This window comes from Babylonia areolata, chromosome 1 (assembly GCF_041734735.1).
Source record: "Babylonia areolata isolate BAREFJ2019XMU chromosome 1, ASM4173473v1, whole genome shotgun sequence".
NCBI classification, from domain to species: domain Eukaryota; kingdom Metazoa; phylum Mollusca; class Gastropoda; order Neogastropoda; family Buccinidae; genus Babylonia; species Babylonia areolata.
Genome location: NC_134876.1, coordinates 31,549,588 through 31,567,106, shown reverse-complemented (window position 1 = coordinate 31,567,106; position 17,519 = coordinate 31,549,588).

Sequence of the window (17,519 nt, the reverse complement as noted above, 5' to 3'; positions counted from 1 at the left end):
GCTGTTCAAGTATCATAATACCCCTTCCCGTGCCACCCTCCAGTCCCCTGGTTTTGAATTGTGGTCCATACTGATAGCCAAAGTTTATTAAAAACATGTTCGTTCGCTCGTTAGTTCTCTCTTTCAGCTCACCGCACTGTTTCTTCCCTAGAAGCCACATCAGTCCAATGATATGTTCGACTCTGTCTCTGTCTTTGTCTGTCTCTGTCTCTGTATCTCTCTGTGTCTCTGTCTGTCTGTCTCTCTCCCTCCCTCCCTCCCCGATTGATTTACATGATATTTAACTACACAGTTCGTTTGAAACTCCACACCCCTCTCTCTCACTCTTTCTCTGTCTCTCTCACTGTCTCTCTCACTGTATCTCTCTCTGTCTCTCTCACTGTCTCTCTCTGTGTCTCTTTTTCTTTCTCTCCCTCCTTCATTTTCTGTTTCTGTTTCTGTCTGTCTGTCTGTCTCTCTGTCTGTCTCTCTCTCTCCTCTCATTTTCTCCACCAGATCAACAGTCTATTAACGAATATAAGGACCAACAATATATTTCGAAGGAAGACAAAGCAGAATGTTAAGGTCGTAAACTAGTGTCCCAAATTTACTACATTTTCAAACACACACACACACACACACACACACACACACACACACACCAAATAAATACATATATGTCTTTCTCCATTCCTTCCTCACCTCCTATCTCTTGGTACAAACAAACACACGGACATTCTCTCTCTCTCTCTCTCTCTCTCTCTGTCTCCTGTCCAACAAACTGCCCCATCTCCTCCTGTCCTACTCTCCCTCAACCCGTCTCCCCCATCTTCCCCCCTGTCCTACTCTCTCTCCCCCATCTCTCTCCCGTCCTACCCTCCCTGCCACCCCAATCTCCTCCCCAGTCCGACTTTCCCATCTTCCCATCTCCCTCGCCCTGTCCTACTCTTTCATCCCCCCACCTCCACCTCCACCTCCACCCTGTCTTACTCCCCCCTCCTACTTTCCCTCAATTTCCTCCCCCACTTTCCCCTCTCCTTTCCCCCATCTCCTACATGGCTCTATCCTCCCTCCTCCATCTCAAATTCTCCACCCTTTCCTCCTTCCACCCACCTCCCAATCTTCCCCCCTGTACTACTCTCCCTCCCCCCATCTCTTTCCTCCTCTCTCTAACCCTGTTCCCCCCCTATGTGCCCTCTACACCTCTTACTCCCCCACCCCTATGTCCCCACTGTGCTAATTACCCCCCCACCCCCAGCCCTTCCCCCATACTCTCCCTAACCCTGTCCCCCCATCCTCAACACACCCTATATACTCCCTGTCCTACTTACCCCATATTGCCCTACTCTCACTCCACAGATTTACCTTCTATCTGAGCTATTCACCCACAGACATATAAAAAAAAAATAAATAAATAAAAAAAAAGAATGAAAGACCACACATTTTCCTCCAAAGAACGGAGGAGTAGAGTTATAGAGTGTGATCCCAGGAGAGATCGCCCTAATTCAGAACTAAATTTGGCCATCATTTTTCCGGCTACAATGCCACCCAACCAAACTAAAATACTCATAATGTCCTGGTGTATCCACTTGCAAAATTTTTAGCATATTTCCTTTGGGGATTTCTTTTAACTTCCCCATCTTTACTGCTTTATCAATGATACTAAAGCCCCATATTCATTTCATATAATGTTCTTGCATAATTTTATTTGGCATGATTTTCATATTTTGTTGCTTTTTTCGCCCTTTTATCTCTCCTCCAAAAAACATTCTTGCATAATTACCTTATTTATAAAATTATATGAGACGTTACATGACAAAAAGATAAGGTGTGATGCATCAGTAAAGTTACTCAATTGCTCTCAGCGTGTATACTGATCAGCAAACAATGCTTATGCATCGTGTTAAACTGCACGTGAAGCGGAGAAATCAAAGGATTATGTCGTTATGGAAAAAAACAAACAAACCAAAAACAAACAACAACTAAATATTGGTCGGAAATTACTGCCCTTTGCCTAACAGAGGGAACATCCATCTTCACTCCCCCTTACTGCCAATATTCGACAACTGACTGAGTAACATCCGTCCCTCTCCACACCACCCTCCTGTCTCTGTCTAATTCTTCATCATGATCAAAGTGTAATGTGTTCAGTCTTAAGGATAAAGTCCTGTCATGCACGGGATTGAATGATAAGTGACTTCACCCCCCCCCCCCCCCCCCACACACACACACACACCAAGAGAGGCGTTAGAGAGGCTTGGAGATAGATTTATATTTTTTTTGTTTATGTGTGTGCGTCTTTTTAAGCCACTGATGATTAGATATGTTCAGTTCCGTGCATGATAAGACAATATTCAAAAGACTGAGCACATTATATTTTGATCTTGATGATGAATAAGACAGAGAAAGACAGGAAGGTGGGATGGTGAGTACGGATATGACTCAGTCAATTGTTGAATATTGGCACAAAGGGTAGTGAAAGTGGATGTTCCCTCTGTTAATCAAAGGGCAGTAATTTCCAACTAAACCCATTGGCTTTTTTTACCCAAACAACATAATCATTTGATTTCTCCACTTCACATACGGTTTGACACGATGGTAAAGCATTGTTTGCTAATGAGTATACACGCTGAGAGCAGCTGAGTAACTTTAGTGATGTATCACACCTTGTCTTTTTGTCATGTAACGTCTTATGCTAATAAGATAATAATGTAAGATTTGTTTTTGTAAAAGGGTGAAAAACCAAGAAAATATGGTAATCATGCCCTATCAAATTATGCAAGAACATTGTATGAAATGAATATAGGGCTTTAGTATCATTTATAAAGCAGTAAAAACTCGGGAAATGAAAAGAATTGAAATATGAAATATGCTAAAATTTGCTAAAGTGGATACACCAGGACATTATGGGTATTTTAGTTTGGTAGGGTGGCATTGTAGTGGGGAAAATGTTTGCAAAAGCTAGCTTTGAGTTAGGGTGATCTCTGTGTGGATCACACCCAATTACTTGACTCCTCTGTTCTTTGGAGGAAAATGTGTGGTCTTTCTTCCTTTTTTTTTTTTTTTTGGTTTTTTGTGCCCTGTGTGATAGGTCAGTTGGAACAGGTTAGGCAGTGGAGGGAGAGAGAGAGTAGGATAGGGGGTTGGAGTGAGGAAGAGAGTGTAGGATAGGGGGGTGGGCAGTGGGGAAGGTTTGGGGGGAGTAGGATAGGAGGAAAATAGGGCAGGTGGTTGGAGTGGGGGAAGAGAGTGTAGGATAGGAAGAAAATGTGGGGGTTAGCAACCAGGGATAGAGGGTAGGAGTGGGGAAGAGAGTGTAGGGGAGTGGGTGGGGTTAGCAACCAGGGGGAGTGGGGAAGGTTTGGGGGTAGCAACCAATACTTTGGAGAAAAATAGCTCATCCTTTTTACGGTTGCGAAGTGTCTGCAGCTGATTGTGTCAGAATAACCTCCTACCCTCTGCAGTAACAATCACCTGTAGACGCTTCACAAAAAACAAAAAGAAAAAAAGAGCACACATTTTCATCCAAAGAATGGGGGAGTAAAATTATTGGGTGTGATCCCCTCCCACCCATCTCCCTCCCCCCCACCCCCCTCTGTCCTACTGTCCTTTCTCCGTCTTCCTCCCATCCTACTCTTCCTGCCACCCCCATCTCTTCATCAGCCTACTCTCCCCCCCCCTTCCCCTATCTCGTCCTCATCCTAATCCTCCCTCAATCTCTTCCCCCTGGCCTATCCCTCCACCCCCCTGTCCTACCCCCTCTCCTCCCATCCCCCCATTTCCCCCGTCCTACTCTCCCTTACCCATTCCATCTCCCCGCCTGTCCTACTCTCCCTTTCCCCTACCACCCCATCTGTCCTAGTCTCCCATTCCCCACCCCATATCTTTCACCCGTCCTACTCCCCCTATTTTCCCCTCTCATACTCTCCCTTCCCCCTACCATCCTAACTGTCCTAGTGTCCCATTCTCCCCTATCTCTCGCCTGTCCTACTCCCCCTATTTCCCTCTCTCCTACTCTCCCATCACCCCATCTCTTCCCCCTGTCCCATTCTCAAATTTCCCCCCATCTCCCACCTGTTCTACCTCCCCTGTCCTACTCTCCCTTTTCCTATTTCACCACCTGTCCTACTCCCCCTTACCCCATCTCCTCCCTTCCTACTATCCCCCTCTTACATGCTCCTACTCCCGTTACCCTCAGTCTGGCTACCCCCTCCACTGCTGGACCTCCTACCCCCTGCAGTAACCCTCTATTTGACCTAATCACCTGCAGATGCTTTACACAAAAGAAAGACAAAAGAGCACATATTTCCCCCCCCCCTCCTTGTCATACTGTACCTCACCCACATTTCTCCCACCTACTCATCCTCCCCCAGTCTCTCATGCCCATGCCCCGTCCTACTCTCCCTTCCACCCCACCACCCTGTTCTACTCATCCATCTTCCATCTCCCCCTTGTCCTACTCTAACTCCACCCATCCTAGTCTCTGTCCCCCCCCCCCCCCCCGCGTCCCCCCCCCTCCCCCCGCCGTCCTACTCTCCTTTTCTCCTATCACCCCATCTACTTTAGTCTCCCATCCCCCCATCTCTCACCTGTCCTACTCCCCCCATCTCCATCCTGTCCTACTCTCACGTCCAACTTTCCCTCAATGCCCCCTACTTTCCCACTCCCCCTCTCCCACTCTCCCATCCTCGACCCCCCAACCCCCAACCCCTCGTCCTACTCTCCCTCCCTCCTGTCCTTCTTTCCCTTTCCCCCATCTCCCACATGGTCCTACTCTCCCTCCTCCATCTCTCCACCTCTCCTACTCTCCCATCCCACCTCCCCCCCTGCCCTACTCTCCAACTGCCCCATCTCCTCCTGTCCTACTCTCCCTCAACCCATCTCCCATCTCCCCCATCTTCCCCCCTGTCCTATTCTCCCTCCTCCCCCGTTACCCTCAGTCTGACTTCCCCTCCACTGCCCATCCCCCTACCTTTTGCAGCAACCCTCCATTTCACACAATCACCTGCAGACAGTCTAAAAAAAATAAAATAAAAAAAGGCCTGCAAAGAAGAGAATTATTGGGTGTGATCCCCTTCCACCTTTCTACTTCCCATGTCTTACTCTCCCTCCCCCATCTCACCCCCCCCTGTCCTGCTCTCCCTTCCACCCCCATCTCCTCCACACTCCTACTCTCCATTTTCCCATCTCGCCCTCATCCTCTTCTCCCTCAGTCCTGTTCCCCCTCCTCCATCTCCCCACCTCTCTTACTCTCCCATCCCACCTTCTCCCCACCTCTCTTACTCTCCCATCCCACCATCTCCCCACCTCTCTTACTCTCCCAACCCACCTTCTCTCCCCTCTCCTACTAACTGCCCCCCCCCCCTCCCCATCGTCCCACTCTCCCTTCCCCCAGCCCCGTCCTACTCTCCCTCCCCCATGATCCACTCTCCCTCCCCCCCTGTACCACTCTCCCCCCTCCTCCCTGTCCCCGTCTCCCTTCCCCTCATCTCCCCTCTTGCCCACTCTCCCCCCCATCTCCCCTCCCTCCCTGTCCCCCATACCCCCCTGTCCTACTCTCCCTCCCCCCATGTCCCCCGTCCTACTTCCCCACCCTATACCCCCATGTAGTACCGCTCATACCAACCTGTCTTACTCTCCCATCCCTCCCATTCCCGCCCAACGCTACTCTCCCCCCAGTCTTCCCCCTCCCCCGTCCTACTATCCCCCTCGCACACCTTTTTACTCCCATTACCCCCAATCTGACTTCCACCTCCACTGTCCTACCTCTTACCCCCTGCAGGAACCCTAATCACCTGCAGACGCTTCACAAAAAAGAGAAAGAATAAAGAACTCACATTTTCCTACCAAGAATAGGAGAGTAGAGGAATTGGGTGTGATTCTCTCCCGCTCATCTAACCCCCTCCCCCCACCCCCACCCCCCCTACCGTTCCTCCTCCATCTCCTCCCTCATCTTGACTTTGTCCTACTTTCCCTCTCACCCCAACTCTATGTCCCCACCTCTCCCATCCCACCTTCTCCCCCCTATCCTACTCTCCACCTGACCCTTTTTCCCTTCAACCCACCTCCCCCCTGTACCACTCTCCCTCCCCCACCTCTTTCCTCGTCCTACTCGCTCCCTAATCTCCCTCCCTGTACCCCCCACCCATGTCCTACTCACCCTCAAATTCCCCCCCCCCCCTCTTCTACTCCCTTACCCCATGGTCCCCACCCCCACCCCCACGTCCTACTTCCCCCACCCCTATATCTTCCCTGTCCTGTCCCTCCCCTGGTTTACCTTCCATCTGACCTATTCACCCACAGACATAAATGAACAAAAAAAACAAAACAAAACAAAACAAAAAAAAAAAAAAAAAAAAAAAAAAACAAAAAAAAAAAGAGATGAAAGATACACATTTTCCTCCAAAGAACAGAGGAGTAGAATTATAGGTTGTGATCCCCACAGAGATCGCCCTAACTCAGAACTAAATTTGGCCAACATTTTGCTGCTATAATGCCACCCAACCAAACTAAAATACTTATAATGTCCTGGTGTATCCACCTAAAAAAAGCAAATTTTAGCATATTTCCTTCTTGGATTTCTTTTAACTTCCCCACCTTTACTGCTTCATCAATGATACTAAGACAATATGTTTAATTCATATAATGTTCTTGCAAAATTTTATTTGCATGATTACATATTTTGTTTTCGCCCCTTTTTATAAAAAAAAAAAAAAAAAAAGAAGAAAAAAAAGGAAGAAGAAATCTTGCATAATTACCTTAGATATAAAATTATATGAGACGTTACATTGTGGAGGATTTAACACAATTCGTAGATGACAAAGAACCCATAGATATTATTTATTTTGATTTCAAAAAAGCTTTTGACTCTGTACCACATGTCAGGTTATTGTAAAAGTTAGAGGCATATGGCATTACAGGTACATATTTCAAAATAGATCACAGCATTCCTGCCGGTCTGGGAGACTACAGAAGGTGCATGCGTGTTGGCAAAAGTTATTCATCAGTTTCACAGGTTATAAGTGGGATTCCCCAGGGTAGTGTTCTGGGGCCTATCTTATTCACTATATTTGTAAATGATTTACCAGAATGTGTAATATAAAGCTTTTGCTGATGATCATGTAAAATTTATGATAAAACTGAAAATTCCATGAAATTGCAAGATGACATAAACAATTTACTAATATGGTCAAATAAGTGGAATTTGTATTTTACTGAATGTGTCTAAATGTAAAGTTCTATACTTAGGAAAAAAATAATCCCAAACATGACTATGTTATGAAAATAGACGAAACTACTAGTGTTGTTTCGGTGTGTGTTGAGGAAAAAAACCTGGATGTAATATTTGATCAAAATTTGTCTTTTGATGCCCACATTCAGTCAGCTATGAATAAAGCGAATAAGATATTGGGTATTATAAGGAGAATTTTTACATTTATGGATAAAGATATATATACTAACCTCTATAAGACCATTTTACAACCAATACTAGAATATGGAAACATAATTTGGTATCCCAGATTAAAAAGGCAATCTGTGGCAATTGAACAGGTTCAAAAGAGAGCAACAAGAATGGTGCCAAAACTGAGGGAATTAGATTGCCAAAATTGGTTGATACAACTGAATTTACACTCGTTGAAATACAGACGCTATTGTAGGGGAGATATGATACAAGTTTTCAAGATCATAAACAAAATTGATGACATTGACACTAACTTCTTTTTTTTAAACTAACAACAATCTGATATAACCAGAAGCTCAAATACTAATTTTTATACACAACTTTGTAGGACAAATGTTCGCATATCATCCTTCAGCATCAGAGCTGTTAAAGGATGGAATGCACTATTAAATGTAACAAAATCAGCTAACACTATAACCCACTTCAAAAATCTTCTGGATAACGACCCTAGATCATTAGCTCAGAAATATGATTTTGACAATTAATTGATAGACAAAATAGCATGCAAATGCAAACCCCAACATACATATTTCAAGAAGGGACATGGAAAAGCCGTGAGGCTTATTATAGTCCCAACTTCTGTATCTGTATCTGTATCTCTCTCTGAAAAAAAAGAAAAAAGAAGAAAAAGATAGATGGCACGGTGTCCGAGCATACACAGTGAGCGAGAAAGCGAAAACAGCACCATGCCGTGTTGTGCTGCCATTAATTGCTCCAGAAAGCCTACAAAAGAAAATTCGAGAGAATGGAATCATCGTAAAGCTCTTATTCTATCAATATAAATGCAATGTGCGCTGCAAAGGAACAGTACTTTAATTTCATTCCCTTGTGAATGGGAACTTGTTTATGTTGGCCTTTACCGTTCATAAATCATGTTCATAAATGTACAGAACCATTGTTCAGGAGGTTGTTCGGAGGTTTTCCCTAACGATACTCTGTTAGAACTCCTAAGTACACACACACACACACACACACACACACACACACACACACACACAGCTGTTAAAGGATGGAATGGACTATTAAATGTAACAAAATCAGCTATAACCCACTCAGTTAAAAGATCTTCTGGATAACGACCTTAGATCATTAGCTCAGAAATATGATTTTGTCACGGCTTTTAGGCTTTATCAGCATTTACCGGACTTTAAAATTTTTTTATTCTTAAAAAAAACAACTTTTATATAGGAGTATAATGTTATGGTTAGCTTCCTATGGAGAAATTAACTTGGAATCCATAATCCTTCCAGTGTTTATGTAATAAATTCTTAAAACTGTTAAGTGTTCCTGCACTGACAATGTTACTGGGCAGATTATTCCAGAAGTTAACAACCCTGTTAGTAGAAAAGTGTGAAAAAAGGTTTGATTTGGTGAATGTCTTCATTAGTTTTAGTGGGTGTCCCCATGTATGATTACTGTCCTTTAGAGTGAAAAGGTTTTGTGAAAAGGTTTACTGGGTAATTGTTTTCTTGGCCTTCTTGTATTCTCTCTTTTTCTGCCAAAGTATTGGCTTGACCATCCTGTCAGTCCATAGAAAGTTGTTTCTGTGTTGTCCTGGCTTAGAAATGTGAAATGAGACATTATTTGAAATGATGAAAATACATGATAATGCGCACACTCATGCAGACTAAGTCATATTTAGCAGGGGGAAAAAGCACTCAGCACCAGCTAAAGCTTTATCTAGAATAGATTAAATGCATGGTAACACACACACTGCCATGAAATATTATCAGAACAGCCCATTATGACGAGTGCACTGTGACGTCGAAGACAACATGCATGGTTGAAACAGAACAAGGCCGGCAATAAGGCCTGTTCACAAATCATGAATGCACAGTGTTGCAGCTGGATGTATGGAAATGATAATGTAAGTGGTTTTATTTCGTCACCAAATGGTCATATGATTAGATCATTTGCGAAAAAATATTGCTTATCGAAACAGGCTACACGTGCTCTGTTATTATTCCACCCTGTGTGTTTAGATAGAGGTTGGTGCCTGGGAATGTGTGTGTGTGGGTAGAGGGCGTCAATGACACAACATGTGGGTAAAGTATATCTCTCTGTGTGTGCGCGTGTGTGCGGGTAAAATTTAATATGCATGTGTGCGAGCACTCAAGATTGCAGTATGTGGCCTGTTTTCATTCTCACATTACTTTGATTATGTGCCTTCTATGTATGCTTATTTTTTATTCAGTTTTTATTTATACTCACATATTGGTTTACTTGGTTCTATTAATTTTCACAAAATACCATTTTTGTTTGACGTTTTCATTTATTTCATTTCATTTTGATCACAGTTTTCACACATACATACTTGTGTGCTCGTGCATGCAGGTGATCACTTGAATGCACAAATGTGCTTCTTTTTTTTCACTCAGGCATACTGAGAATCTACAAATTATGTCATCTAATCTACACTTGTGTGTTGTCAAACATTCAACCACTGATATCACAGGAAGGTGTAACTGCTCTTTCTTATGCCAGAAAAAAAACCCAAAACTTGCGGACAATGCAAGATGCAGTGATGGCGAGATTAAAGTTCAGAAATGTGCCACTTCAACCATGTTTTTCAGATAAATAAAGTGCAAGTCTGCTCAAATTTTTTCAATGAATCTAAAAAGTAGTTGATAATAATAAATGCAAGATGCAGTGATGGCTAGATTAAAGCTCAGAAATGTGCCACTTCAACCATGTTTTTCAGATAAATAAAGTGCAAATCTGCTCAAATTTTTTCAATGAATTTAAAAAGTAGTTGATAATAATAAAGATAGCATTAGTTACGAAAATATGTCCTGCAAGAATGCTTTGGCATATTTCACAGGGTTTTTGCATCAGAAAATTGTTTGGGAGACCTTTAATGTATTTAAAGTTTATTGTTCATTTACCTCTGTGTTATATTTCTTTACAAGTCTTCTTGTGAATGCAAGGACACACCTGCAGTTTCTTGAGCTTGAAGTTCCTTTTTGTTCTTTTGTCAACCACTGTCAGATTTCCTCATAAAGATCCTGAACGAGTTAAAACAATGGCTTGTGAAGATGTGGAGAGACAACTTCTACCTTTCCCAAACTGCAGTGCTGTGTTATCACATTTTGAAGAAAGTTGTTTCTACCGGTTTGGACAAAATATGCAGCTCAGAGATGATGCTGTACTAACGATTTTTAACTTCCAAGCCATTTACAGATTTTACTGAACCCAGTCAAGGTACAACAAAACAAATAATTGATACCTTTCAACCCCTTGACTGTTGTGGATGGGTGTGGCCATCAGTAAAGGGCTATCACATCACTGAGATCAGACAAACCTTACAGGTCAGGATGTCAGTCACCTTTCTTTATTTGGATTTCTTCCTCTTCAGATTGCTTACTTTTGTTTGGCAAAACCAATCACAGTTATACCATTGAAAAGTACACGCAAAGTAGTGACTGCACTTCAAAGTAATGTGACGCTTGGCCATGGCCATTTTGGGTGTGATGCGTAGTGCCTGGTCTTCTGTGTTTGTGACTCTGCATGGAGTCTGCCCGCTGACCTCAGCTGGCACGTTCTGACTTCAGAGCAACTCTTGGTTTTCTGTCAAGTTTTCCATCTCTTAGACGATTGCCAAAATGGCTTACGAACTCCATCTGTCCGGCTATTTAACCCATAGCTGGCAGTCTAGGTTCGTGGGCATCAGGGCATATCCACACACCGGTGGGCCTGTATGCCGCACGTTTGGGGGGCCAGAACCTCTTCCATCATGATTGGTCTAGCCTGCGACCCTCCTCGAGTGGAGAGGCTGAGGTCTAGTTTTGTTACGGCGCCAGTCATCAGTGCCTGTGCCGTGTTAGTCATGACAAGTTGTGTCCATCCTGCCCTGTGTCCCACTTAAGGAACACCGACATTGACGTGGTGTGGAGGTGCCACTATGGAGTTCACTCTCCCCCCAGAGAGGAAGAGATCTCCGCAGGACATGTGATGCTTGAATTTATTCACCAATTAAGGCTCAGCAGTCAAGGGGTTAAATAAGGGTTTTAAAATAACTGAAGGAATTGTGACTGTGCAAAGCAATATTGTTGCGCGCATGGACACACACACACAATCATGCATGTATACGCACACACACAAATGTGCACTATTAAGCTTCTTACATGCAATCAAGGCATGAACACATACATACATATGTGCACTAGCATACTTGTTCACACACACACTCTTGCGTGCACACCACGCAAACAAATGTAAGCAGTAAGCAGTTTTTCTTATCTGTTCTGGTATGTAACATGTAATTGCAAATGTGTGTGTGTGTGTGTGTGTGTGTGTGTGTGTGTGTTAATGAGTATTTGTGTATCACTGTGTAAGTTCACACACACACACACACACATATATATGTTAACGTCCAAGGAAAGTACTTAAAATTGTAAGTGTCAAGCAGAAGGAAAGACCTTCAAGTAAAGTACTAAAAGATGGAAGTGCCATAGCATCAGACAAGTCATCTGAGACCAGTTCACTTGAGAATGAAAGAAGCCCAAGGGAAGAACCAGTAGATCTAAGCACCAGAACGCCAGTTAAGTCAGCTGAGACCAGTTCACTTGAAAATGAAAGAAGTCCAAGGAAAGAACCAAAAGACTGAAGTACCAGAATGCCAGAGTTGTCAGCTGAGATTACTTTACATGGTAATTCTGTGGCTCCAAATCCTGAACCATCTATGTCAGACCACCAGTATCACATGAATGATGAATCTCCAAGAAAGCTGAAACGAAAACTGGATGAAGCTTTGGACAGAAATTTAGAGTTACAAAAGGAACTGAATGTGTCAAGTCAGAGAGTAAGACATTTAGAGATAAAAGTAGCAAATTTAACTGAAATCACCAACGCTTTGGTGGAAAAAGGACGTGTATCAAATGGTTGTGTTGACACTATTGACAAAAGTTTGCAAGTGCCCACAAAGACAGAGAAAAAGAGTGAGAAAGAGAGAGTGAACAACATGACTGAGTGTCAGATAATTTTGTGCTCTTTAATATTTCACAGAAAAGAGAAATGAGAAGAAAATAGACAAGCTTGCAGAGACAGAGAGAGAGAGAGAGAGAGAGAGAGAGAGAGAGATTGAGAGAACAATATCATATGACTGCCTGCCAGATGATTTTGCATTCTGAATTGTTTAATGGAAAAGTGAAACTAGAAGAGAAAAGTCAAATTCGCATTTACTCAACTGGACAAAGAAAAAAGAAGGATCCTGAATGTGCAAGATGTTTTAAGTATGTGTGTGTGGGGACTGCAGAAAAAATAGGTCATCTATAATGCGTAGGTCTGACTGTCATTTCTAAGCACAAGAAAGAGAGAGAGAGAGCGACAATTACAAATATTTTTGTAGTTGTTTCTGTTGCTTTCATACCAAAACTTGACCTCATATACCAGATGCTTCTGTACACTTCAACTTTTAACCTGTACAGGCTCATTCCTAGTCCATAAGTATAAAACTGACGTGCAGATATCATGTGTATGTGTATGTGCTCATGCTTGCATTCATGAGTGCTTAGAGCGTGCTGCGTTGGGGAAAGAGAGTGGACAAAGTTTTTAATGCAGAAAAATTATAGTCTTCTTTAAGTTTTATGTTTAATATGGTGACCTGTCATATATGAACAGATTGAGAAAGGGGGGGAGGAAAGAGAAAGCATGATTTATTGCAATTTGTCTTGATTACATACTTAACTGTATGCGTTTATGATTGTGTGTTTACGTTCTGTTCTATTGATAGTAACTATGATGTTAATCAGTTATGGTGGATAATTATGCTGTTTAATTTTCTATACCCATACATTTTTTAATGGTTTCAAGACATTTCTCTGTTAATTTTGATCATTAGTGTTGTGTGTGTGTGTGCATGCACATACATGTGTGTGTGAGAGAGAGGGAGAGGAAAGAGAAAGACTGTTTTCTGTAGGTAAGATGATGATAAATTGGTTTAGATTTAAGCCTGTATGTCTGTTTATCATTGCTAAGAAATCTTTTCTGTACTACAGAAACATTGTTTGAGAAAGAAAGAGATAAAGGCATGGGTGTTATATTCAGTACAGGCCATGGCCCCTCATGAAGGGCTGGTGTAAACAAACATTTCTGAGATAAGCCAGGAGGCCACACACCAGAGGAGACCCTGCACTGCTGCTGAGTCACTTCGGTGGTGTTCAGTGGTGCCTGTTCTGTTTTAACGTACTTAGGACACCACCTACTAAGCCCCCTACTAACGACAATAATGGCTTAGTCGCAGAGCCAGACTGAGTGAGCGTCCGTCCCAGAGTGAAGACCACCACCACGTCCCTCAAACAACAGCCCCCCCATGAATCTGCCGACACTGACGACACTGACAGGACTCACCCCAAGCACGGAAGTGGAGGGGCATCGAAACTGAGGTCACCATGAGAGCAGGGCATGAAAGGCCACAAACTTTGAGACTATTTTGTTTATATTGATGACGATGAAGGAGGAGGAGGATGACGATGATGATGACGATGTTGCTATGGAGGTCCATTTTGGTTTGGGACTGCGTGACAAGGCTGTACTCTACGCTTCCTGTCATAATGATATCCCGGCGCTAACCAGGCCCGAGAGATACAGACACTTGCAGTGTTGGTCAGGTAATTAGAGCAACACACCCAAAGACGCATCCTTGAAGTGGATGACACTCGACTGTGTGGTCCCAGTCTCCCCATTTAAGCTCACAGCACACTCAACTCTGGGTAGGAGCCGGCCACGGGCCGAAAAACCCACCTCCGCTGGGATTCGAACCCGCATCCTCCCAGCCGTCAGTCCGCGATGCTAACCACTTCGCCACGGCGGCTGGTGCCTTAAAGACTTATGATACTGAATCATTTCCTGGTGCTTTACCATTTGCAAGTACACCAGCTGCATCCTCAAGCTCAGCAACAGATGGTTATTTGTCAAGTTCATCCATGACTGGCAGATAGTGTTTTCTTGGTTGAATTGAGCATTAAATAGTGCCATGCCCATCTCTCCATTTTTTTCCAAGCCAGCAATTCTAGTTTTTAAGACACTGGTTTGCAGTGTTTTAATATCACTTGTATACTTGATTCATGCCTTGGACAAGATTGGATACTTGAGGGTACTGACATTTACTAGGTATGGGGGATTCAGGATGGGAGTAATGTAATGCCACTGAGATATTAAGGAAGATGGATCAGGAAAAAAGAGGAATCATTTGTATGTATTTCCAACACTTCCAATCAAACCTCTTTATAGATAGGAGTAGGCAATTGTAAAAAAAAATACTGAAAGTTGGGCTGGGGTCTGGTGGGCACCTAAGGTGCAGGAGCAATGCCCCACTGTGGGAAATAGAATTTTTGTTTTAGAGGGAAATTCTGGCATCTCCTTGCATGTCTTCAGAGTATATTCATCATTTATATACAGAATAGAATATGTCTTTATTACTAAGCGTACCGGGGTCACAAGGAATATTGGGGGGATGAGGGGGGGATAGTACATAACAATGTACGAACACAAATTGAAAATCATACACAAACACAGATACAGTAGAAATTAGGATACATACAAGTGCATATCAATATCAAAACTTGTGCATACTCACACAAGCATGCACTGCACACACACACACGTGCGCACACACACACACACTTGCACACACACTCACACACATTTGAACAGAAGCCGCCTATTACATGTGGATGGGGCTGATGACCAGATCTTCAGGTAGATGGTTGTTGATTGCACAATTATAGTTATCAGACTGGATTTGTTTGAGAGACAGGACATTGATTGCTTTTGGGGAAAAGCTATTGGCGAAGCAATTGGTTTTCATCCTTATACTTCTGTACTGTTGACCAGAGGGGAGCATCTCAAAAATCCCCAAAGCTGGATGTGATGATTGATTTTGCTTTTTTGAGTAACCGCTTATAATATATGTCTTCTAGAGAAGGTAGATCAGCCCCGGTGATCTTGGTGGCAGTTTTTACGGTTCTGTTCAGGGCTGCGACTTCTGCCTTGGAAATGTTTCCGTACCAAACAGTAATAGCGAAGGTTAACATGCTTTCAGTGACTGCTCAGTAGAAATCAACCATGATTTCTTTTCTAATTCCGAACTTTTTGAGGCGCTGAAGAAAGTATAGGGGCTGTTGTGCTTTCTTAACAATTTTTTCCGTATTTTTCTCCCATTTCAAATCATTGGAAATGATCAGTCTGAGAAATTTAAATTCACTGATGATCTCTACTTGCTTGTCTTTAATGGCAAGTGGTGATGGGTCAGATCTGGTCTTCCTGAAATCTAAAATTAATTCTTTTGTTTATATCTTTTTTTATATATGGAAAGGACTACCAATCCTATCTATAAAAAAAAAAAAAAAAAAAAAAAAAAATTCACAATAATATACCCTATAATTTTCTCAATGCTTTTTGCAATTCACAAAAATGAGCTGCAGGTCTTTCGAAAATACAGATTTCCATATAAATACAAAAATTCTCATCTCTGCTACTATAGCACGAAATAGAAAGAAAAGTCAAATTCAATAAATAAAGAAGATAAATTGCATTTAAGAATTTGCGCTTATCTTTCACTCACAAAAATGTCATTAATGAAGCAGCAGTCCCGATTTATACATGCATGTTGTTTAACTAGGTGTATGTTTGATATTACTGAGGTATGTACACCATATGAAAATCAAGTTATTTACAGAGACACGTTGTAAAGTATGCTGTTTATATTTGAATTTTTATTTTCCAGGAAAAAAGACAAAAACTGTTTACATGCAAAACATCATAAAAATTGTATATATATATATATATTTAGAATATGCGTTTGGCACAAATCTCACACTATGTCATTCAATGGAAAATGAATCCAGCTGTTGCAATGATAATGAAAACATCCTTCACACATGGCAAGTTTTGCACATGTAATACATGCTAAAACATGATTGATGTTAATATTATGCTTAATAAATGTCTTAATTTCTTTCAGCTTATACATGCACATACCTTCTCATCCAGTCACAGTACTACAGCACCAAAACTGTGAAATTAAAAAAAGTAAATACTGAATGAAAAATAAAAAATGACCAACTGGATATGCAAAGATCTAAGATGATGTTACAAGAATAGACATTTAAAGACATGAGCCCATTCACTACTGCTTTTGAAATAGTGAGGTACGAGACAAACATTATATGTTTGCGTGGTGACTTTATTTTATGTGGTTAATAAATCTGCAAATCCTTCCTCTGAATGAAATAAGTTAGTTTTGATTTCTTGCCACTTATATAGGGGGATTCTCCTTCACTCACTGTGGCTACAAATTCATTTGTTTGTGGTCTGTTTTCACCATTATTTTTTTCTGCTGAGTGCTGGGAAAGATCCTAGCTACTGACCTGCACTTCGATTACATCTTTTATATATATATAGATATATTTTTTTAATATAAATCCTTCAGCATGCAAAGGAAATTTTCTATCTAAAATTACGTTTAAATAACATACTTACCGTGACCCAACTAGTGCAGACTCCGGCAGGGGTCTGACATTCCTGTCCTGTGCAAACTACTATCCGCCTATGCGGAGAAAACGAAAGTAACTACGGCCGATAACCTCCCGGAAGTAGGTAACCTCCCCTTTGTCCCGCTGGCTAGCGCCCTCTTTTTCCAGCAGCCATCATATTTTCTGATATTTTGTTATGCATAAACAAATCAGTACTTTAGTGATGTTAAAGTAAACAAAATTCATAAAATCTGTTGGAATGCTTCAGAACTGGTTCTGATGGACAGTTGTTTTTCACTAATTTCAGTAACTTTTCTGCAGAATAAACTGAATGCAGGTGCAATAGGAACTGGGATGCCTGGAAATGGAAAGGTGAAAGAAACAACAGAAGAAGCAGCAAAGAGAATTGTAGGACTGATGATGGAGGATGGTTCCAAACAAAATGAGATCATGTGAAAGGAACTTAGGATGATATGAATGAGAAAAATCAAAATCTATGAAAACCATGAAATACATAAGAAATCACGCTTTTCTTGTACCCTGGTCCACATGGCTGAGTCATGAGGAACCCCCCCCCCCACCCCCCACCCCAGTAATTTCAAACT